Consider the following 23,323-nt stretch of genomic DNA (forward strand, 5'->3'; position numbering starts at 1 on the left):
GAAAGCCTGGCTGTGGTATGGGCATGCGAGTACTTTCACCTGTTCCTATACGGCAAGTAGTTCACCATTATAACAGATCACCAGGCTTTACCCACAATTTACTGAGAGCCCAAATCAAGAATGCCACCGAGGATAGCCCGATGGGGTCTACGCCTGCAGGACTATAAATTTGTCATCAAGCATCGCCCGGGAAAAGAAGACAACCCAGCGGACTATCTGTCTCGCCACCCGATTATACAAAAAGAAGAACTAAAACAAATATACACAATTAATGACTTTTAACACAACATACAAACACATAGTATACAATCGATAATAAAATTCTAAACAGATCACTAAAAGAAAACCCACATAAGGAAGAAGAGAAAAAATAAAAAGAACAAGAAAGGGACATTCTGGAGAGGGTGGCCAACCATCTCACATTTTGCAGGACTGTCCCAATGTCAGGCACTGTATCCCGTGTCCAGCACAAGGCCTGTCCAAGATGAGTAAAAGTGAAGAAGGATTAGCTGATGAAAGCCGTCCCAGCTCAGACATCCTTTTAGTGTTATAGCTCAAAGAGCTGGGAGGCACTTCAGCTTCCTATGAGGGTACATTTTGTGTAAAGTAAGCATTACAATAAGAGAGATTAGAGGTTGATAGTTCAGCTACAAGGAGCACCATGGGAAGGACTATTGTCCCTTAAGAGGTGGGAATGGTAGGCGACATACATGGTAGGGAAGCATAATGCTGCATGCTGTGTGGAATAATGACTCAAGCAGGTTCCATTATATTGCTTTGCAGATTTGGTTAGGCTGGTATATCTGTGCAGGCTGCTACTGTAAACTTCCATTCAAGGTGGGAGAAATAAAGCTATATCAATCCTTTTGCTCGACATGTTTCTATAACAATGCAAATGTCAGTTTAATTTCTTATGAGATTTGTGTACTTTTCAAAGCATTGCTAAAAAAGAATTATTATTTAATCTCTTGAAACCCAAACCTGAAAAAATACTTATATGAACTACAGCTGAAAAGATGTGTGTTCAAACACTTAAGTCATCCTAATTCTGGAGCATTAGCACTCTATGAAGAAGGCATGTCTGTTAACTCACCAGGGCCCAATTCTGGGCTCGTGATAAAAGTTGTGTGGAAAGCAGACATTCTTCCGTCCAGTTTCCAGCACCATCATTCTGAAGTGGGTGGAAAGAATGAAGGGGAGATGCCATACTTTCCTGCAGCAAAAGCTGTTAAAATCTCTAATTGTGGAAGAAACATATACATAAGTGGCACTAGCAGCATTTCTTTAAAGGCTGCCATTTTTCTAATTTACGAACATGTCTTTAAGCTTTTAGCAATTTAGAAAAGTGGTCCTGCAGTATAGGAAATGTTAATAGTAAAAAGGGGAAACGTGAAGGGGAGGTGAACGACACCTACACGAGTCATATTTTTATTTTATTTTTACCAGACCTGCTGCCAGGCTGTAAATCAGAAATATGCAAATGCCAGGTTTTCATATACCTGAAACACATTTTTTGTTTGTTACAATAGTTTATTCTATGCAAAATGTTAATCCTTCATGGAAGAACACTTCCCTGTTTTAGAACGTGCCTCAAAATCAGCCGATAGATTCAGTTCCTACAGCCACCGAATCGGCGAATAGATTCAGTTCCTACACGCGCCGATCTTTTTGCCCATCCATAGGTGTCTATGGAGATTTCGCCTGCAAAAATGAAATAATTTTTCAGAGGTTGGTAGGTTGGAAGAAGGTATTTTTGTTAGATACTTATGGTTGTAATTTTGTTCGAGTGTTTAGTCCGTCCTCGTCGTTATGTGAATGTGTAGGAGCTTCCTGTAGATAGGCACCCGCATGCGCAGCTGCTGGACGTACCTCTGGTGTTTGACTTTGTCAGGAGAGAGAGTTGCACGGCCGGCACGGAGCTGAGGATTGAACACGTGTGTGCAGCAACAGGAAACCTGTGCAGAGCCGTCCATGCATCTGCCGTCCTTCAAGCACAGACAGTAGGGTAAGCCTGACAGAACCGTGTTGTCTTTGTTAGATGAGTGCTCCTGCTGATACAGCGCCGCACCCCTGGGTGAAGGACTGCCTGCGTGAGCTGGAAGGGATTGTCTCCACGCTGTACAGAGCAGATGCAGACTGACCACCTCCTTACATGGGATGGGGACTGCCGAACCCATTCACACCTAGGTTGTAGACGGCATGCCACCTTCATCTTTTTGGATAAGCCTGGAAGTGTTTTAGTGCGGGGGAAGAGTCATGCAGGTGACACAGTGACAGTGATGACAGGTATGACAGTAATGCCAACCCAAGTCAAAAAGGAAGATCTTCCTGGAATCATTCTTGAGTCATCAGGTGACTGCATCCTAGAGTCATCCATGGCTAGTTCAGGGAGATCATCCGAAACCATCCTTAAGTATGTGGCTGAAATATTCAAATGAGATGACTCTAGAGTTATCACAGAAACGACTCAAAGAGGAGTTCTGATTACTTCCAGTGATGATCTTGTATGGTGTCCAGTCAACTGGTGGAAAAAAAACTGGTCGACTGCAATTTGGTCGACGCAATTCGGTCGAAAACCAAATGGTTGCATTTTTTTTTATTTATATATTTATTTTTCGGGTTTTCGTTTAGTAAAAAAAGGGGTTTTTAGAGCAAAAAAGGGGGTTGGGGGGACCCCCCCAAAAAAATGAAAAAAAGGGTTAAATAAAAAAAAAAAAAAAAAAATTCGACCATTTGGTTTTCGATCAAATTGGTTCGACCATTTGTCTGGTCGACCAATTTTTTTCGACCAAATGTCTGGCAACCTCTTGTATTACTCCAGTATGACCCCCATGATAACTTCGGGGATGGGTGTGGACTACTCCAGGATGACCCCATGACAACTTCAGGATAGGTGGAGGATTACTCCAGGATGACCCTGTGACAACTTTAGGACGGGTTTGAAATTGTGAACGATTATTGCAGACAACTTCAGGAGGATGTCGCTTTCAAACGATTTAGGAAAGGGTTTTGATTTCTTGTGTGTAAGATGGGTGGTATTACTATAGGGTTAGACTTATGGATAGTGTACTGGAAAACATGGAATTTGCAGCCGTTACTTGCCATCTTTGCTAGAACACTAAAATGTCATTAACCAAGGTTTGCTGATTTAGTATACAAATCCACCCGTCACAAACCAACCTCTAAACTCCCTCATTTCATATCTCACCTCTAGCTAACATGGCATCACACCCAATAAACTCCCACAATTACAAATCACTGCACTAAAATAAACACTTTCAGTGACCTAAACAGAAGGCTTACCTGCATGACAAGACTGTCGATCACTTCACCCAGTATCACTATGAGCAGCTAGCAATTTGTCCGACCATCCACCACACCCATGAAAACTGACCGCCAACAGAAATCCAATAGCACAAAAACATGCACCATTTACAAGTTGGCACCAACCTACAAATTCACCAGATCAACTATAATAGTTCTACACACAAGATCCCTTGCATCTTCAGTTTCACAGAGCAGCATGTGAGGTACAATTACATTGTAGATTAGTTGCAGTGGCTGACGTAGCAACCAAACTCGGTTGTGGGGATGTTCCAAATCCATTGTTTTTTTTTTTAAACTGTAATCTGAAAGATTGCACAGGTGTGTGGTAACGTGTAGGTGTCACTTCATGGTCCAAACAGGCATGACCATCATACTGTAACAAGAACACACTTAAGAAGACGTGGTGATAGAGTTGACCTTGTCAAATTAGATCTGTTCGACAAAACATTTGTAGCAGACAACTGACGGGATACTTTATAGTCCATTATTTTGCAGTTGTTGCACAGCTACATCTCTGGGAGCTGCAACATTACACAGACTGCTGATTTAATGATGGTCTATCAATTGTCCAGGTGAAGTAATAGGCAGATTTTGAGGAAGGAATGAAGAACACTAGCCAGCCCTGCCACAAAGGTTTTCCAGCTTTTGTGAACAGCCATTAATACATTTTGGAATAGTCAGTTTTCACCCATCAGCTTTTACAATATAATTCTCTTTTTTTTTCACTGCATCTTCTTTTTCCAGATTCCACCAGTAGCTTCTTTTTCTCCTCTACCTTTCTTTTTAATGCCTCAATTATAGCTTTTCGTTATTTCATCAAATGTGTCCTGTGTCTTAATATTGTTTCTTGGCTGCGGGTAAGAAAAAGGCAAGATGAACCTTCATAATGTGAATACCAATACAACAAACATTTTGCCCGAGCTGTACACTGGGGTGACTCCCCTTAAACGTGACCCTATCCGCCCCCTTGGAGTTTTGCTTATTCTTGCTCTCCTTGGCGCTTTCCCTCCCTCCCCATGCAGCTACCCACAACTCAGTGTAGCTGCACACATAACAATGTGTATGGGTACATATCGTTGAGAGTGCGCCGTGACCACTATAATTTATAAACAGTGGCGAGCTGCATCGCCAATTCCACAATGGTCTACGCATAAAGACCTTGAACGTAAAGGACAGAAAACTGATTGTTATTTGCAAATCGCGCTCTACCTTGGACATCCTAGATTAGTTCCCCAACCCGTGGACTACATTTTCAGGATTGCATCCAAGGTGTAAAAAAAATACAAATAAAAAAAAGATAGTTTAGGAATTTCGATTTGGGGAACCAATCCAGGATGTCCAAGCACCACTAAAGACTTTTAGCACAACGCACCAGCCATTGACAGGTCTCTCCGGACTCAACCCTTTAATCATCAAGTACTATCAGAAAATTGTTTAAAGATATTTTCACAATCAACTTCCAAACCTGGTCACCATACCAAGTGTTCGATTTCAAGGCCTTGAAGACGGCTAAGGTCGAAACATGTGTCTGCTGACTTTATGGGAATAAATTCACCTACAGATGAATACCCTGATGATATTGTTTTACTTTCATTCTAATGGACTGTGCCTAACTTTAAGGAGGTAGAGTGCAATTCGCCAATAGCAATCCATTCTCTGTCCTAGCTGCACGCATACTCTGACCTGGACTACAGTCCCTTAGGGCGTCCAACCCATAGCGCTTTGCCAATAACATAAAAGAAATCAGTAGACCATCCATAGTTACTCTAGAGGAAAGAGATGCTGTAAATGAGGTGGGCATTATGTAGAATTCATCTGTATGTGTGAAAAAGGGGAACGACTCCACATAGGGACGTCAGATGTACCCTCCTCCCCCAAAAATCAAATAGATGAACAAAAAAAAAACACATTACTTACCTAACTAGAAAAGCATGACTCCTTGAAATACTTTTCTTCACGTATTCCTCTTCTACTTTCATTGATACCCTCTATCAGCTTTTTCCAATTAACTTCACCAGGAATTGCAAAGGCTCAAATTCCCCATCCTTTCAAATGCACAGAGAATTGTCTGAATCAAAGAGTGCCATGATGATTTGAGTTATTGTCTAAAAGAAGAAATAAAATATGTAAATTTAGTATGTGGCAAGTATTTGTGAACAAGGCCTGTACCCAAAACCATTAATTTATAGTGGGCTTGCTATGGATGTTCCTGCCTGATGTGTCCCGATTTATGAGCGAAGCGTCTCTTGGTGCTTGGTTAACTTCCTCCAAGACTTCCACCCATTGTGGCTTTAACCAGTTGCATCTGTTCGCAAATTTAGAGGTGTGTGTTCTGGAGAGGCAATACGGTCTTAACTGCTGAGATCTTGTACCTAAAATGCTGCAGTCATTTTGTGTGTGTCCTTTAAAAGACAAACACATGTTTCAGTTCCTTAAATGTAAATATCAACCATAGAGAACCCCACCTTGCAGACAGCAACATGTACAGGAAATAGGAGGGCATGCAGTGACAGAACCCATGACCAAAGTGATCTTTACTGGGGGAACAAAAAGTAAATATTACACCTTAGCAGAATGCCTTTGCTAATATGAGCCAGGCACTATTCTCCAGAAGGGTCACAGCCCCCCCCAAAGCATCGCTCATGTACAATAAATTATGCACTACAGCTGAACTAGTGCAGCACTCATAGCAGTGGAAAAATCCTGCAAAAAAGTAAACCAAGCCATGGGTAAACTTGGCAGAGACATGGTTTCTCACACATGCACCACGGCTGGATACATGTAGATAACCTATTACATAGAGGGTCGGGTGCTCCTATCTGAGGAAGGCATGGACTATTTGTGTAGAACATTGTGGGGGCATTGGAGCAGCAACAGCATTAAAGCCAGAGAGGGGCAGCCAGTAGGAGCATTTATCCCCTACTTGGCAACGGTTTGAAAGCAACCAGCCTGATCCGTATAACAGTCATTGTGTGGAACTGGGAAGGAGCCGCCCCACCCATGAAAAGGGGGCGTCTGTATGCTGAACAGCTAGGGCGTCGTATGGCAGAGGCCTTCAAACAGGGGGGCCCAAAGGATGGCAGTTGGTGGGGGGCTTGAAGGATAATGGTGATTTTTTAATAGAAAATATAAGAATTTGTGGCGGAGGGCAGAAATTATTTTACTCAAGTACTCAAGGGGGAGGGGGACAGCTCTGCATAAAAGACGTGAAGACCACTGCCTTAACCTTTTAACTGCCACGGACCCCCACCCCCAGTGCCAAAGCCTTTATTTGGCGATTTTGGTATTTCACCATTCAATGCCTTCTAACGTTTTCTGTTTCATTAACCCTTAGGTGCCAAGGAAGAGGTACCTCGCCCTTGGCAACAGGGAGGTAGTCCCAGGGACAAGATACCTCACCATTGGCACTTAAGGGGTTAAGGGAATAAAGTGACCTCCCACTTTCAAATAGCAAAGCAATTCACAGCACTCCTTTCACGCCCAGGTCAGAAAATTCCTGCTACCGCGCCAGTCCTGATACACAAGGCTGCTGAAAAATCCAGACAAGCAAGAAAATAGCTCAACATCATCTAACGAGAATGAACTGGTCCCATCATTAGATAAAAAGAAAAACCATAAAAAGCATTCACCCCAGATCATCATAAACAATGATCAAAAAAGATATGTTCAAAATTAATGACAGGGATCACTATCCCTAGCCCTAGCAAGCATTCAATAAAGTTTACAGGCAAACTATCTTCAATTAACTGCTGAGGTCAAGCAAACCGCATTGAAGGGGCAATACAATCCCTCTGGGAACCTCATCAACCTATATAGAGAATGTGACATAAGTATAACTAGACCATGCAGTAATCCGGAGTCCCTGATTTGTATATATTAAATCATGTAGCGATTTCCCCAAAGTGTTGAACAAACTAAACGTAGATGAGTAGAGCATGAGTCATGAGGGGAATTCACGGGTCCCCTGGCACAACTAGCCCTACTGTGAACCGAAAAGGCAATGGCAATGGAAAACGGGGGTGAACAAGCCACCTATGTGCCCTTTAAAATAAATGGCGTAAAAAGCTCTGCCTCCCGGGTATAGCATCCGTAATTTCCAGCAGTGAAAAAACTATATGCAAAAGCATTACCAAGAGAGTTCACTTGAAACTCTCCTTTAATGCAAATTCAGTTCCTGGACAATTAATGGATGCCACCTTTCTTTTTTAGTTGGCTGGTGTTCAATGGCTTAAGTGAAAGCAATGATCAGGTTGCAAGCATTGCTAAGAGAAATAAATAGATGGGGGGCATCTGTCCACTGTTGATTAGAGGAGTCTTTTTCTCCCTTCTTCATGAGAGCTTGGATGGCCAATATCTGCAACCATTCTCTGTGCGCCGAATCACAACAGCAAATCTAAGACCAAAGCAGCATGTGCCACCAGAAGGTGGAAAGCAGGAATCAAAGAACTCATTCATCAGGGCTTTTCAACTATCCCCAGCTTGAGACTACACCTGGCGGTGTGTGCAGCACACCCTGTACCAAACAGCGGCTCAAACAGTCTGCCGCACACTTCAAAACTTAGCCAGCCTTCATGCTAGCCAACCAAAACGTTGCCACTCTGCACCCTGCTTCAGAATTAAGCAACATTAAAGATGCTGCAAAAGTCACACAATCCCCACACAATGGAAATCTATGCCAGCAGGTGTGTGCACTGGCATGCAGCTATCTGGGCAACTTATTGAAAATTACAAGCATTGTGCCCTCTAAATACAAGAGACACATTCTCACAGGGGCTATGCGACACTGCAATGTTCTTAAGCAGACGACAAGAGTCAAATCTGGAGTATCGCTGGGTCCCTGCAACTCTTTCCTTCCCAGTAAAGCACCGGAATGATTTCGCTCCTACCCACGGAAGGTGCGGTCATGAGTACGAGTTGTATATGCACCTTACCGGACACACAGCAACGTCACACACAAGGGCACAGCAAGCACGTGGATAATGGACCACTTTAAAGCAACCAGGGATTTTGCAAAGGTTTGTTTAGTACATTAAGCTTCTGCCGTTTAAGCCCACACATGCACTGTCCCCTAGGGACCAGGGAGAATAAGTGCTCCTCCAAACTAGCAATCAAAATATATGTTAACATATAGCAGTGCCAGCAAGATAGCAATTAGGTTTTTTGCCTTTTAAAAAAAAAAAAAAAACATTTTCTTGATAACTCTACGGGCAGTGGTCTTCAAACTTGTTTGACCCCCAAGCACTCCCTAAGAAAAGGGTACCTGGCTTGGGCCCCTCTATCCACATGGACTCCAAAATGTTTATCTGGTGTAGAATGGTGCCAAATGGAGGTGTGGGTGCCAAACAACATTCTTTCAAAATCATTGCTTGCAATATCTCAAATTAATTAGAGGGCAAATATTTGTAAACGCAGCATTCCAAAATTTTTGCTAAAGGGGACGTGACTAAAAGTAGCGTTGGATATTTATTTCAAAGAGTAACGTAGGACATACTTAAGTACAAAAACTTGATTACTATCAATGCAGTCATTTGCAAGTTGGACAGTGGCATACTGGAGAGCTAGTGTGAAGTGTGGGCCTGCCTTTCAGCAGTCATCACTATTGGGTTATATTTTTGCAATAACCTCTGGTTGGCTGTCTTCCATCTTTGACCAATATTTGGTCTTTAGGGCAGCAAAAAATTGAAAATCCAATCTTGCAAAGGTACGAGGAGCTGAAAGGTAACAGTACATTGACTGCATTTGGATAAATGGAGGAAATTGCATTTTGCCAAAATCCACCCAAGGACAATGTTTTGAAATGACTCCAGTAGGCGGTCACTTTGAAGTTCCATTAGTTCCTCCTGGAGGTGTATTGGGAGGTGGGCGGGCCCCTACGTCCGATAGGAAAGGCTGAACCACTCAGTCATTGATGCTACAATTGTCCTCTGGAAAGTACTTTTGAGAGTGGTTCTGAGATGGTTTCCCATTAGTTCAGCAACACATGAAAAGATCATACTCCACCTCCTCAAGAGCATCTGCTAATGATGAAACGTGTCGGAATGCAGACATTAACCCTCCTCCTCCTCCTAAGATCCAACTTCTTAAATGCTGACATTTTTGCGTTCATAGCCAATGATGTGGTTTCTTTTCTGTGCCGTGCAGGGAGAGGTTTAGAAAATGAAGCTTTTCAAAGAGGTCACCATGGTAAGCTAACAGTACAAGTCAGTGTGAATCACAAAGAGACTCTTCTTTCGTCTGGTCTAAACCCAGGAGAAAGCATCTCACTTTGTTGCTAAACACAATATAAAACCTTTCCCCCTGGAGAGCAACCTGACCTCCGTGTGAAACAAAGCATCATGTTCAGCTCCCATTTCTGTACATAATGTGGCAAACAGATGGGCTCTTGTGCGGTGCATAGTTTATAAAATGCACAATCTTTACAAAAGTCAGCACCTCTGAGAGTCCATTCCCCATATTGCGCACAGGCAAAGCTTCCCGGGGATCCCGCAGTGTGTGTGTTCACAATATATGTGGAGCTACTATCAAACCTTTGCTTTTAACCCACTTCTAGCAACAGATATTGAAGGAGCACCATCCAAGCAAATACCAACACACACCTCCCACTTTAGGCAGTGGGAACTTAGGAAGTAGTTAACAATGTCAATGACTATAGATGCAGTTGCTTTGCCCTGAATTGGTTTACAAAATATTTCAAGCACAATATACATTCTGTACTGATAGAAGAGGACAGGTCAGTGGTGCGGCGGAAAATTGTGGTGTCAAAGATACTTTTGCATTTCTCTGCTGCACCGTCACTAAGCATTACCCGGTTGACAGTGAGAATTGTTGGCAGAATTACTATCGGCATCTGTAAAGGCCCCCCCCTGATAATGTGGTAATAAGCTTCCAAAGCATTTACAGGTACTGAGGCCACGTTTTAACAGTGTCTTTTGCTTGTGTATTCCTTGTAGCTGCTGTACAAACAAATCCATGGTCTTTTTTGCTAAGGTTTTGTTTCCAAATGTGCCTTAAGTTTTGGCTTCAGGCTTGCTAACGTAGCACCATAAACCACACACTGCAGCTTAACTTGTCAGCAACTGGGATCCATGTGAACCCAAAACACAAAAAAGACATATTTCCGTGTTTTTACATTTCTCGTGTCCATTTCCACCTCTCCTTCCGCTTTTTGTTTGAGATTCATACCATCTTTGGGCACTAGGAAACTATCCAGTTGTACCATCTTTGGGCACTAGGAAACTATCCAGTTCTATGTGTTATTTCTGCATTTTAAAGCCCGAACACAAAGAAAGACTGATTTTTCCCCGGCCGTTTTTGTATTGACTTTAAAGTGCGGAATTCACATACTGCCCCCCTCCTTCCCACACCAGCTCATTAAGTCGTCAATCGGGGGGGGGGGCCCCGAATCCCCAATTTCCATCCTCCAACACACGCATCTTACCCACATGCGCACACACAGTCCAAAACACACCTCTGCCTCCTGTGACGACTCTGCTGGGTCTCAAAGTGCCTGTCAGCCCCTGCACGCACTCATGTGTGACAGGGGTTTGACAAGTATGATCGTTCCATTTAGAAAGACTGCTCACAGAGAGGTCTTTCTAAATCGACCCCGCCCCCCCCCCCAATCGGTACAGTGAAAAAGATATTTTCTTCACTTAGTACCAATGATCCATCTAAAAAAGGAGCCTGACTCTGAAAACATTGCAAACACCCCATGCTAATTTATATCACATTATTTTCTAAAAACCATTTAAAGTTTTCAAAAATTAAAAATGCTTTAAAAGATTTAAATTGACAAAAAACCACATAAGATTTAAAACAAACCACGTGAAAAGGCTGGAGGAGGGGGGCGCGAAAAACAAAACCATATGAACAGCTTGGGGGAAAAACAAACTCAGCAGTAATGGGTCAGAAATGCTGCTTGGATTAAAAAAAAAAACACCACATTGATACAAGTCTCAGAAGACTCTGTGTTCAGATTGTGAAGTTCTAGCTCTAATTTTTTGTTGAGGTGTGGTCCTGGATTAGGCCACAGGACGGCGAAAACCACACCTGGATGCACATTGCACAGGGCCGATATAAACCTTCAGCACTTCTACTCAACCGATATTACATAGGGAGAAGAAATCCTTACTTGCATGCGTCACTGGGTCAAGTGCTTCACTGGATTTTTCTTGCTTGGACACAGGTTGTTAGGTTGACACACCGACGCTTGGAGCAATGCTGCTGCAATGAAAACAGTTAGTCAAGGATACATGGGTCTACCTGAGACTTCAAAAATGAGCAGGGGTTAAAACCAGCTCTTGGGGGTTAGGCATCAGTTAGTAAGCAGGACGTAACGCTGGGAAACGAGGAGAGAGTACGCAATGCACTGCAAATGCAACTCCCACATGAGATGTGAACTTTCAGTACCGCCCCAAACTGGACATAAGGAACAGCCTCAGAAATAGGTTTGAAATCCCCAATTGTGACTCCTACTATACCTTTAAAATGACCCCACCATCACCAACAGCAAAATACAGTTGTTTAAAAAAAAAAGACATTCTTACCGTCGGAAAGTCCTAATACAGATGTCGGGATTTTTTATGGTGCCATTGCTTCTGGGAACTTTGCTGTCCAAGATGGGATGATTAAGCCAATTTGTGTACCTGCAAATGAAAAAGTACAATAAAACATATCATAAACGTACCAGATTGACCGTACCAATATGTGCGCACTATATTCTGCCAGTCGGCACACATCCTCCCCCGCACACAAAGGGGACCAAGGGTGCAGGGTCCAACCGGGAAATTTCCAAAAGTTCCCTATAGGCCAGTCCATCCCAGCTGGTAGAGAGCAGTAAAGAGCACATACCTGAAAACGTGACTCATACTCAGTCACAGAGACAAAACAAAATAATAGAGCAAGCAAAGCGAGAGCAAGAGCATCAGCTTGTTATAGGTTACCCTTAACTGTTGTGAAGTCCAGCCTGCTGACATTAAAATCATTCATCTACATATCTTACATAGACTACGACACAGGAGTTCTTAACTCACCAAGCCAACCTTCGGAAACATCGAGTAATAGACATGTAGTTTATACTGCAGTTAGGTGACAGCGCTGACATAGCAGCAGGATGATATGCATGAATTCCACTTTAAATCACTTCTGTGGCAGCAGTGCAACAAATGTACTGTTGGTAATGCAGTGATTTTAGTATATCATGGGATGCATAGACTTGCTCTATAGTAGGTGACTCCCAGGGTAGCTCAGCAAGTTGACAGACCATTGCTGAGACTGTTTAAGGTTGAATTTAACCAAAACAATAAAAAAATAAATGCAAAACTTGTAATCGATTGGGCTTTTTGCAATTATTATAAAAAAAGAAGTGCTATAAAATGTGTTTGGCCAAGGGATGGGTTTGGGTATTTCTGCCTCTGTTTGGCACCCATGAACCCAGTTTAATTTCCTAATAACTGCTGTCAGCACAATGGAAGCCTTTAGTTGTAAACATAACATCTTTATGAATATAACCTGTGATAAAACACAAAGCAAGGGGCACACAAATTGTATTGGTGTGTTGCTCAGAATTTTTTTTAAAAAAGAACCCCTCTCAAAGAAAACTAGTGAACGCCAGTTTATGCAGCGTTTTTGAGTTTGGAAATTACTTTCCTTTGAATGTGTAAAATGCACATAGACTATGACACAGGAGTTCTTAACTCACCAAGCCAACTTTCTGAAACATCGAGTAATAGCCATGTAGCTTATACTGCAGTTAGGTGACAGCGCTGACATAGCAGCAGGATGATATACATGAATTCCACTTTAAATCACTTCTGTGGCAGCGGTGCAACAAATGTACTGTTGGTAATGCAGTGATTTTAGTATATCATGGGATGCATAGACTTGCTCTATAGTAGATGGCTCCCAGGGTAGCTCAGCAGGTTGACAGACCATTGCTGAGCCATGGGGAACCAGCATTGCAGTCATCCAGCCCCTCTGCTCCCCTTTCCCCACGCGTTAGTCTTCGTGGGTCCAAAGGGAGAGAGGGAAGCAGGGGGACCAACAAAGGCCTGAAACGCTTGCTTCCCGGCACTCCGTCCAACTGTGGTGTGGTGGTCGGAGCGAGAAGCGGCATCCCTTAACAGGCAATAAGACGCTGGCGTCACCAGCAGGAAGCATGGTGGTGTGGGGTGCTTTTAAGGCTTCAGTTAGGGGGGAACTGGTGAAGTGGACTGCAATAATACGCAGGGTGGGTGAAGCCAGTTTGGTGGAGCTTGAAAAGAAACTTGGAGACTTGCAACGGAATTATGCTTTATCGAGGGATGAGAATATTATACTTGAGATCTTGGATACTAAAGAGATGCTAAAAGTTGAGGTGGACTCACAAGTTGAGAAGGGATTGTATTACATGAAGCAAAAGTATTGCGAGCAGGGGGATAAAGCAGGGAAGCTGCTGGCAAGCAGATTGAGGAATTATACTGAGAGGGTGTATGTTCAGAAAATAGTGGATGCGGCTGGTAATTTGGAGATTAAGAAAGACAAAATTGGTGAATGTTTTCGCTCCTTTTATGCTAAATTGTATACAGAAGATATTACACCACAAACAGGGGATTTTTTTTATAGATTCTTTGGAAAAATTGAACTCCCAGTGCTTTCTGATGAAGGTAAATGTTTTATGGAAGCACCGATTACAGTCCCAGAGGTTTTGTCGGTAATTGAGGATATGAGTAGGGGTAAATCTCCGGGGTTGGATGGTTTGACGGTAGACTTTTATCAAAAATAGTGTTGGCACCGAGGTTATGTGATTTATATAACTGTTTTTTGGGGAGGGGAGGTTATGTGATTCAATGAAAGAGACAATTATCACGGTGATCCCGAAACCTGAAAAAGATATTAGTAAGTGTAATAATTATCGGCCTTGCTTAATGTAGATTTGAACATTTTTACAAAATTACCGACAGTGAGGCTTAAGAAATATATGGGTGATTTGGTGGAGCGCTCTCAGACTGGATTTATGGAGCGACAGTATGGCTATGATAATATTCGGAATCTGTTAGATATTTTGAGTTTGCCGGCCTCGGAAATAAAGGATATTTTGTTGATTTTCTTACACGCTGAGAAGGCCTTTGATAGGGTGAATTGGAGTTTTTTTTAATTATACGCTGTTGAAGTTGGGTTTTGGTCCCTGCTTTATTAAGGCTATTCAGGCTCTTCAAAATGGCATTTCGGCGAAGGTGTGGGTGAATGGGGGGTTTTCTACGTCATTTCCGTAGTTTAGAGGCACTCGCCAAGGTTGATCCTTGTTGCAGCTGTTATTTAATTTGGCATTGGAACCTTTGTTGGCATTTATACGTCAGATGGGTCGTATCAGAGGCTTTGCAGTGGGAGGAGGAGAAGTGAAGGCTTTAGCTTATGCAGATGATGTGGTGGTCATCTTGAATGATCCTGTTGTAGGGGGTCAACTATTAAGAGAGGTCTTTGAGGAAGTGGGTCACCTATGTGGGTATTGGATCAACTGGGATAAGACGGTGGCTTCGCCTGATTGTGAACAGCTGCTGGGGTGGAACTATAACTGGGAATATTCTAGTGTGAAATATTTGGGCATTCATATTACCCGAGAGTTTGGAAAGTTAGTCAGTTATAATGTGGATAAAATCATTGAGGTGCTTAGACGGGATATTCTGAGATGGGGACGTGTTAATTTGACTCTTTGGGGCGAAGTTAATGCCATTAAAATGATTTTGCTGCCGAAGATTCTGTATGTAGTTCAATCTTTGCCTTTGCATTTTACAAAGAAAGCATTGGCACGCGTAGATAGAGTGTTTCAAGATTTTTTATGGGGAGTTGGTAAGAGGGCCAAGATTCCCCGGTACATTATGGTCAGGAAAGTTAAAGATGGAGGATTCGGGTACCCGGTATTGAAAAACTACTTTAGTGGTTTTTTGTTGAAGAAAGTGTCTACTTACTTTGGTGTGGATCTGAACCGGGTGCCGTGGTAAGTACAAATTGAGATGCAGCGGTTTTTCCCTTATGATATTAAATGTTTGTTTTCTTTTGGAAAGTTGCCTACAAAGGCACGATGTTTGGAATCGGTATTAGCCACCAAAGAAGCGATGTCGTCGTGGATTCTGGGTACTGGTCTGGGATTATATCTTTATGAGGAGGCTTCACTTTGGCACAATCCTGGTCTGCAGTACCATAATAAGGTATTGGCTTGGGAGAGTTGGATTCAGAGAGGAGTTTTGTTAATTGGCGACATGTGGAACGATGCTGGGGTGGTGCCTTTTGGGAGTCTAGTTGAGAAATTTGTTTTGAGGAGCAGGGAGTTGATGAGGTATGATATTCTGGTAACTTTGCTCTTGGAACAGAGAGACATGTTGGGTGCACCATTCTTGAAAAAGCCGGAGAATTTTGATATATTGGGAATAGGTTTGCAGAAAGTGTCAATATTTATGCAATTTATGCAACCGGATGGACAATGGTTGGACTCGTGGGAAAAATGGAGGCTATCGTGGACGGAGGAGTTGGGCAGGAAGATCACATTGAGAGAATGGGATAGGATTTGGAGAGTGCCGACGACTGCCAAGGTGGATTTGCAATTACGCTATATACAACAACGGATATTGGGCAGATTGTATTGGACTCCAGTACGTATGTGTAAATTGGGTTTAGTTGCTGATGATTTGTGTTGGACTCCAGTACGTATGTGTAAATTGGGTTTAGTTGCTGATGATTTGTGTTGGGTTGTGGGAAAGAACAGGGTACTCTTTTGCATTTATTGTGGCATTGTGAAAGGGTGGTAAGCTTTTGGAGGGAGGTTATTGACAGGATTGATCGGGTCTGGGACATTGTTTACCCACGTAATCCCTTGGCTGTTATATTCTTGTCGTATGGTGGTGGGCGTGATGTGAGTTGGGTGATATTGAATGGGGTGCGTAAAGTTTTGTTGGTGGCAGTTAAGCAAGCGTTGAGGGTCTGGAAGACACGAAAAAAGACGCCAGTAGAAGAGTGGATTTTGGATGTTAGCGCTTTATCGAGGTTTGAAAAAATGATGTTTAGCAAACAAAACAAGGCAGAACTTTATGATGAAATGTGGGAGTGTTTTAATGACTTTTGTGGATGATACTAGGTTGAATTGTGGTGTGGAGTGAAATGGTTTATTTCTAAGTACTATGTATATAGGGGGGGTTTATGTGGTTGTCTTGTGTTGTCTTGTTTGTCTCTTGTTTTGTGTTTGATGCATCTGGTTTGGTTTTGAATTTGATTTAAAGTTTTCTGTAGTGGGTTGAGGGGTTATGATGTAAAATTCTATTATACTGATTCCCGCTATTGTATCTTTTGCTTTTCAATGGCTTATGATGATGATGCGATGTTTGTTGACTATTGTTGAAAATGAGAAATAAAGAGTTTAAAAAAAAAAAAAACAATGCAGCGTGGACACGCAATCCAAATTCAGGAAAGAGCACTTCCAGGCTGCATTTATTTCCCGCGCCCTCATCACGTTGCACTGACTGAGCATGTATTTTCTCTTTTCTCGCTGTCCTGAATCACACGCCCCACAGACTGAAGACCTCTGCCTACAGTATGGCTATTTTTTAAGGGCTAATACTCATGGTTATCTTGCTGGCAAAACTACATAGGAGTTTGCATTTTCACTGTATACTAGCAAAACAAAATGCAGGCACCTAGTCAGTCAGACAACGCAGGTAAATCAAGGAAGTCGCAGGGAAATGAAGGAAGTCGGTCCTATACAGAAAGAAAGAAATATGGGGGTGGGGGTCAAGAGACATCTTGTGGTAGAGACTCTAACCGGTACAGCTCAATGCACTGCCTGGCAGCACTGAGCGGTAAAGTCAGGCACATCTCCCTGCAATGTTCATAACCCCTTACCTCGTAAAGGCAGTAAAGTTACAGAAATCATACCACGGGAACTTTAAGAATGAGGTTGCAGGACAATCCCTCGGTTTAAACCATGATTTCCCCACAGATTATCTGCTCTTTCACCACTAGGCAGACGATACACAAATGATCTTCAAAATACAAGACAACCCGGAAACTCGGGACAACCCCAGCACCTGCGCTGATTGTAAAAAACCTAGGGGTTCGGATGGACAACAATCTCACGCTAGAGCCACAAGTAAACGCTCTCCTCAAGAAATGCTTCTTCCTCCTGCGAGCGGCAAAGAGAATCTTACCGTTCCTATTGTTCGCCAACAAAACAACCACCATCATCGCCCTCGTCATGTCCAAAGTAGACTACGCCAATAGCCTATACCTAGGCCTGAACGACTCCTAACAAAAAACTACAACGCATTCAAAACACGGCAGACAGACTACTTCTGAAACTACCCCGAAGAGAACACACTGCACCAGCACTGAAAACACTACATTGGCTACCAATAAAATTCAAAACAATGTGCATTACGCACAGAGCAGTACACAACGAAGACACTGAGTTCCTAAGAGACAAACTGCACCTACATCAACCAACAAGAACGCTCAGATCAAGCATGGACATCCGCCTGGAACCGAAGCCCTACAAAAAAACTTGGAGGATCCTCCTTCTCTCACCAAGCCCCAAAAACCTGGAACGACCTCCCAAAGTACATACGGAACACAAGAAACTGTTATTCAGGAAATTACTCAAAACTTGGCTCTTTGCGTCATAACTGAAAAGACCAGTCACAGGGGCACTGACATAACAAATCTCAACGAACATAGAGCGTCCGCAATATACACCATTCAATCAATGGGGAAAAGCCAAGGTAAATATCCCACGACATACGAAACGACCAAACGGGAGACAGCCGCAATATGATCAAAGACAGTAAACATAGCAAACTAATAAAAAAAACACTAGGACGAATCATCAAGAGGACCATGACCATAACCATTACATTCCCCAACAGCCCTAAGGGCAAAATATAGAGAGGGAAAGGAAGCACTGCACCACGAGCCCCAATCCAGTGGGTGAGAAACGGAATGTTTCATCACTACACACTGTCCACCGACACCCAGCAGGAAACAATGCCCCACCACACAAAAACTACAACTAAACAATAGTCCCAAGGAAGTTCACCCCACGGAAACCAATGAACCAGTCAGGACAGAAGGATACGAACGACTGAATACACAGGCTCACCAAGACGGATCCACTAGGACAACACATCAACACGACTCTGACCCTGAATCATTCAAAGCCTTAACCGACCAGGGTCTCACTAGATAACCTGAGAATAGATATTACCTACCCAGTCCCACAACCGAAGATTAGGTTCAGACGCACCGACCAATCCCAACTATACTCAATAGGATACAGTTGGATCAGCACAACACCACCAAAGCGAGTCGGCCCACGAGGAACCAGCAACAACCCAACCGACAGGTATACAACTCTTACTGAACTGTAAGTACCTGAATCAGAATACAGACCCCACTAACCCAACCCTCAATCTTCTGCATACTTAAACCCACACAAAACCACACAACCATCTTTCTCCCAGCAATCCGCATGCACTTTACCACACCGCATCAACAACACAAACTTCACCCATAGCACTCGAGGCCTCGCCCGATCCGATACTAGCACCAAAGCCTAGCACTCGGTGTATATTGAGCTGAAGCTGCCAACACCACTTCTCCCCTCTTTCCGACTAACCCAACCCGCCCTTCCTATTTACAGATCCGCCAGAGCACCTGGGGACCAATTCTGTTGGTGACGGTGCGCTATACAAGTACCTTTAAGATAGCATAAGCTAGAGTAATTGCACCTTTTAATGATTCTTTACCAGTCTGCTTACAATAATCCTCTGTATGAGCTCATACCACAGTGTAGACTAACATTGCTGTTGGTAGTTTAGGTGCACAGATGGATGGTACGGTTTGCTCCCTTGTACAAGTGCGGGTCAGACTGGGCCATAAAATTGTCTGGGGGCACCAATTATAAAGTGGCCCATAGTTGTAAACGGCAATTCATTCCTTTTCTGACCATGTTTGAATAGTACCCAAGGGGGGAGTTTTTTTTCTTCATAAAATGGGATGCAAATTGTGCATTTTAAAGAATATTTACTCAGCAACACTGGTCAAAACTATTATTTGCATAGTGAAGTAACTCATCGCAAGTGCCATGGAAGTGGTTTAAAGTGGAATTGATATTTAGTTTGGAAAAGAAGCAGCATGAAAGAAATTGCGCCAAGGTCAATTGCCAGCTCCACCCCCACCAAACCCCGCCTCTTTGGGTACCGCCCCTTCAACTCCGCCCCCACCCCAACCCTTGTGGGACCCCCCGGACTCCCAATTTTTTTCAATTTCCACCACAGGATAAGGGTGAATTTGGCGGCAGCCGAATCTGCCCTGAAATTCCCTCGGCGTGTGCGGCACGGCCATAAACCACTTCTGTTTGGAGGTGGGTGGAGCCGAGGATGGGGATACCAGCCAAGAAGACACACAAAGATCCGCTGTTGATGCAACTAAAATCAAAATAGGAAAAACAAACCCATCAGTGTTTTGTTCTCCCCGTTCCCCTCCCTTGCCCGCTGTGAAACACCTGCATGTGAGATGTAAATAAAAATATTATTAATATACCTGGCACTTATCCGAGATAAATAAGTGCATTATAAATGTGCAATAAAAAATAAATACCTGCCCGGCGTGCATGGCGTGGACCGCTCCTGCCTCTGCAATCCTCTTCCTAAGCACATAGACGTCCCAAGTGAAAACGTCACGACGGCGTAACAGATACACGTCATTAAGCCGTAAAGGCATTTCAGAATGTATCGGCAAACTTTAACAATGCTAGCGGGCCTCACAGGGACTTTAAATGTGTGCTTGATATTGAAAGCACTACAAGGCCTTCGTTTAGCATTCTCTTCCACACATTGCAAAGGGGTAAATGAACAATCCCCTCCCCGGGGAATGCCAAATCACCCCTCCCACCCCGCACAGGAGAAATAAATAACTGAACAATTATGCTGGATATTCGTACCCATATGCGTCTGTCTGCATAAAACACATATCCCCATCTGCTGCCCATACCAAATCCTCCAACCCTCTCCCTCCCCCTCCAGCGGGGAGGAGGACTGTTGGCTGTACTGTTCACTGGTACAGTGGAAGTCCCATTGGGACGGGAGGAACGCATTGTGCCCATCCCCACTCCATAAAACACACGTCGCACATCTGCATGAGAAAAGACCAAAATGAACTGAATCCACCTGTGCTTTAAGTAAATCTCACCCCCCAAAATACACAATACCCCCTCCCCAATATTGCCTCACCCATGTGATGCACGTTTCATATCCCTACAATACACCGAAATAACGGGGACAAAAAGGAATCCCACTGTACTTTAAGTAATTCTCACCCCTGATGCACATTATAAACGACCAAAATACACAGAAATACCCCCTACCCAATATTGACATTCAACATGAGAAAATGTTAAGGCTTACCAGAAACCAAATAACAATCAACTATTCGAAATGTGCTTTGCAACGGAGGAAGCGCTCTTGCGACGGTAGTGACTAGTTCTCATCCGAGAAAAGGACCATAGCAACGGCCCGCCCCCTCTTCTTCACGTGACTCTGATGTCATCCCTGTGATTCCAGCCGGAGCAGTGAAGCACTTCCGGAGCACGATCAGTGAGCGGGGCCGGGGCTGAGCGGCAATTCTGTAATCGTGATACCCTTAATGCCATCATTGATGGTAATACTTTGGAGTAAAGATTCTAAAGCTAAAACAAAAAGGAGTCGGGACAGTGGACAGCCCTGTCTAGTGCCTCGTGAGATGGGAACAGCTTTAGTGAAGGTGTTATTGATAAAATTTATGGTTGAGGGAGATGAGTATAGAAGTGATACTAATTTGATAAAGGTAGGGCTGAACCCGTGCCATAAGAGAGATTGAAAAAGAAAAGGCCAAGAGACTCTATCAAAAGCTTTTTCAGCATCTAGAGCAAGGAGGAAAAGAGGATCAGTAGAATCTTGCGGATGTATAAGAGTATTGAAAAGAATTATTCTATTGGATGAGGCAAACCTTCCTTTAATGAAGCCTGTTTGATTAACGTTAATTAGTTTATGCATAATACCGTCCAAACGACCGGCAATTATTTTGGCTAAGATTTTGGAATCTGAATTAATTAGTGAGATGGGACGGTAATTTTTAACCAAAGATGGGTATTTGTCCAGTTTGGGAAATAAAATAAGAAGTGCTTCTCCAAAAGAGCCTGTACTAGAGCCTGAGGCAAGAAAATGATTGTAGAGTTCGAGAAGTTTAGGAGATAGCAGGGATGAAAAGGAACAATAAAATTCTATAGTAAAACCATCTGGTCCAGGTGCTTTACCGATTTTAAGATATAAAATAGCTTTATGTATTTCTTGTAATGAAATTGGGTTATCAAGGAATGAAAGGTCTATTGGATGTTCGTTGATCTTTTTATTAGAGCTGAGATATTTAAGAATATTGTCGTTGAGAATTGTTTGATCTGCCGAGTAAATTTGGGAGTAAAACTCAAAAAATGCATCATTAATTTGTTGCGAATTAGTAACTCTGATATTTTGTTGGTTAACTACTGAAGTTATGACGTTTTTTTCCTTTTTCCTTTTTAGATGAGCGGCTAATAATTTACCCGAATTATTGGATCCGCCATAAAATTTTGCTTTGGATCTTAATAAAGAGGAGCAGGCTTTATTTGTACTATATTTGTTGAATTCTATATGTTTTGCAAGAAGGGATTTGAAGGAGTCCTCTGTGGGATTATTGAAGTATGCCTGTTCTAATGACTTGATGGAGCAAATAAGGTCTTGGGAGAACTTTTCATTTTGTTTTTTCTTAAAGGATGTATAGCGTATAATGAATCCACGCAATGTGGCTTTAAAGGCATCCCAATTGTTATGTATAGATGTATCAAAGGGATTATTAAGGGTAAAGAATTCAGTAATAAAGGTATTCATTTATTGGATAAAATCTGGGTCATTCAGTAAAAAGGAGTTAAATCTCCATCTGGATGAATGGAAAAGCAAGGGATCCCATTCCAGGACAGTAAACACAGGGGCATGATCAGAAATAATAATGGGGCCAATTTCAGAATGCAGACTTTTGGGAGCAAGAGGGGAGTTTATAAATATATGGTCTATTCTTGAAAGTGATTTGTGTGGGAGGGAGAAAAAGGTATATTCTTTCGCCTCTGGATGTCAGAAGCACCAAGTATCAACAAGGGCATGGTCTTCTATAAAATTGAGGAATTGTTTGTGCGATTTTGTATTGATAAATTTGGATTGGGATTTACGGTCAAGGGTAAAATCACAAATTTGGTTGCAATCTCCGCAAACGAGGAGACAATCAGAATTTTTGCTGAAAATAATGTGTTTGGGTCAGGAGTATTGGGGCCGTAGATATTAAGAATTGTGACCGCTACCTTGTTGATAATGGAGTCAATAATAGACCATCGTTCCAAGGAATCCTGTTGCTGATCAGTTAACTGAAAGGACTTTTTTTTATGTATGAGAATACTAACTCCACCCTTCTTATCAACTGCAGGTGCAAAAAAGACATGCTTGACCCAAGATTTAATCAATTTATTATGTTCTTCTATCGAATCTAGGTGTGTTTCCTGAATACATGCAATGTCTGCGTTATTTTTCCCTAGATGGCTAAGGATTATTTGTCTTTTAATAGGGTTGTTAAGCCCTTTAACATTCCAAGATAAGACTTTAATACTCATAGCTCTAAAGCGTTATGCAGTGATATTAAAAATAAAAGAAAGAAAAGGGACATAAAGAGAGCAATGACAAAATGAAATAGAAAGAATAAGGTCGTAACGATTGGAGTCAGTTTGTATACTTTGATAGTTAGCCACTCTGATATAACGATATATTTGATATAATACAGATGAGAGCCGGGTAAGGAAAACACACGAGGAGAGGTGACAACCAGAACAAACACATATTTGATTCTAAAAATGGTAACAATCATACAAGAGAACATAAAGAAATGAGTGATCCTGAATTTGAAATGCAAATCAAAC

General features: G+C 42.6%; 1 protein-coding gene across 3 annotated transcripts in view; it reads left to right on the forward strand.

Moving 5' to 3' along the window:
- The first annotated feature begins 1,863 nt into the window (after positions 1 to 1,863).
- Positions 1,864 to 23,323, forward strand: part of FASTKD1 (FAST kinase domains 1) — a 677,639-nt gene continuing 656,179 nt past the window's right edge. For 2 of the 3 annotated variants that reach the window (XM_069616165.1, XM_069616164.1), the window contains exon 1: positions 1,870 to 2,005. The gene's annotated coding sequence lies outside the window, so the exon portion shown is untranslated. Of the gene's footprint in view, positions 2,006 to 23,323 lie in introns of all 3 variants that reach the window. The other variant, XM_069616163.1, reaches the window with a different exon arrangement.

This window comes from Ambystoma mexicanum, chromosome 9, assembly GCF_040938575.1.
Source record: "Ambystoma mexicanum isolate Mex_15411 chromosome 9, UKY_AmexF1_1, whole genome shotgun sequence".
NCBI lineage: Eukaryota > Metazoa > Chordata > Amphibia > Caudata > Ambystomatidae > Ambystoma > Ambystoma mexicanum.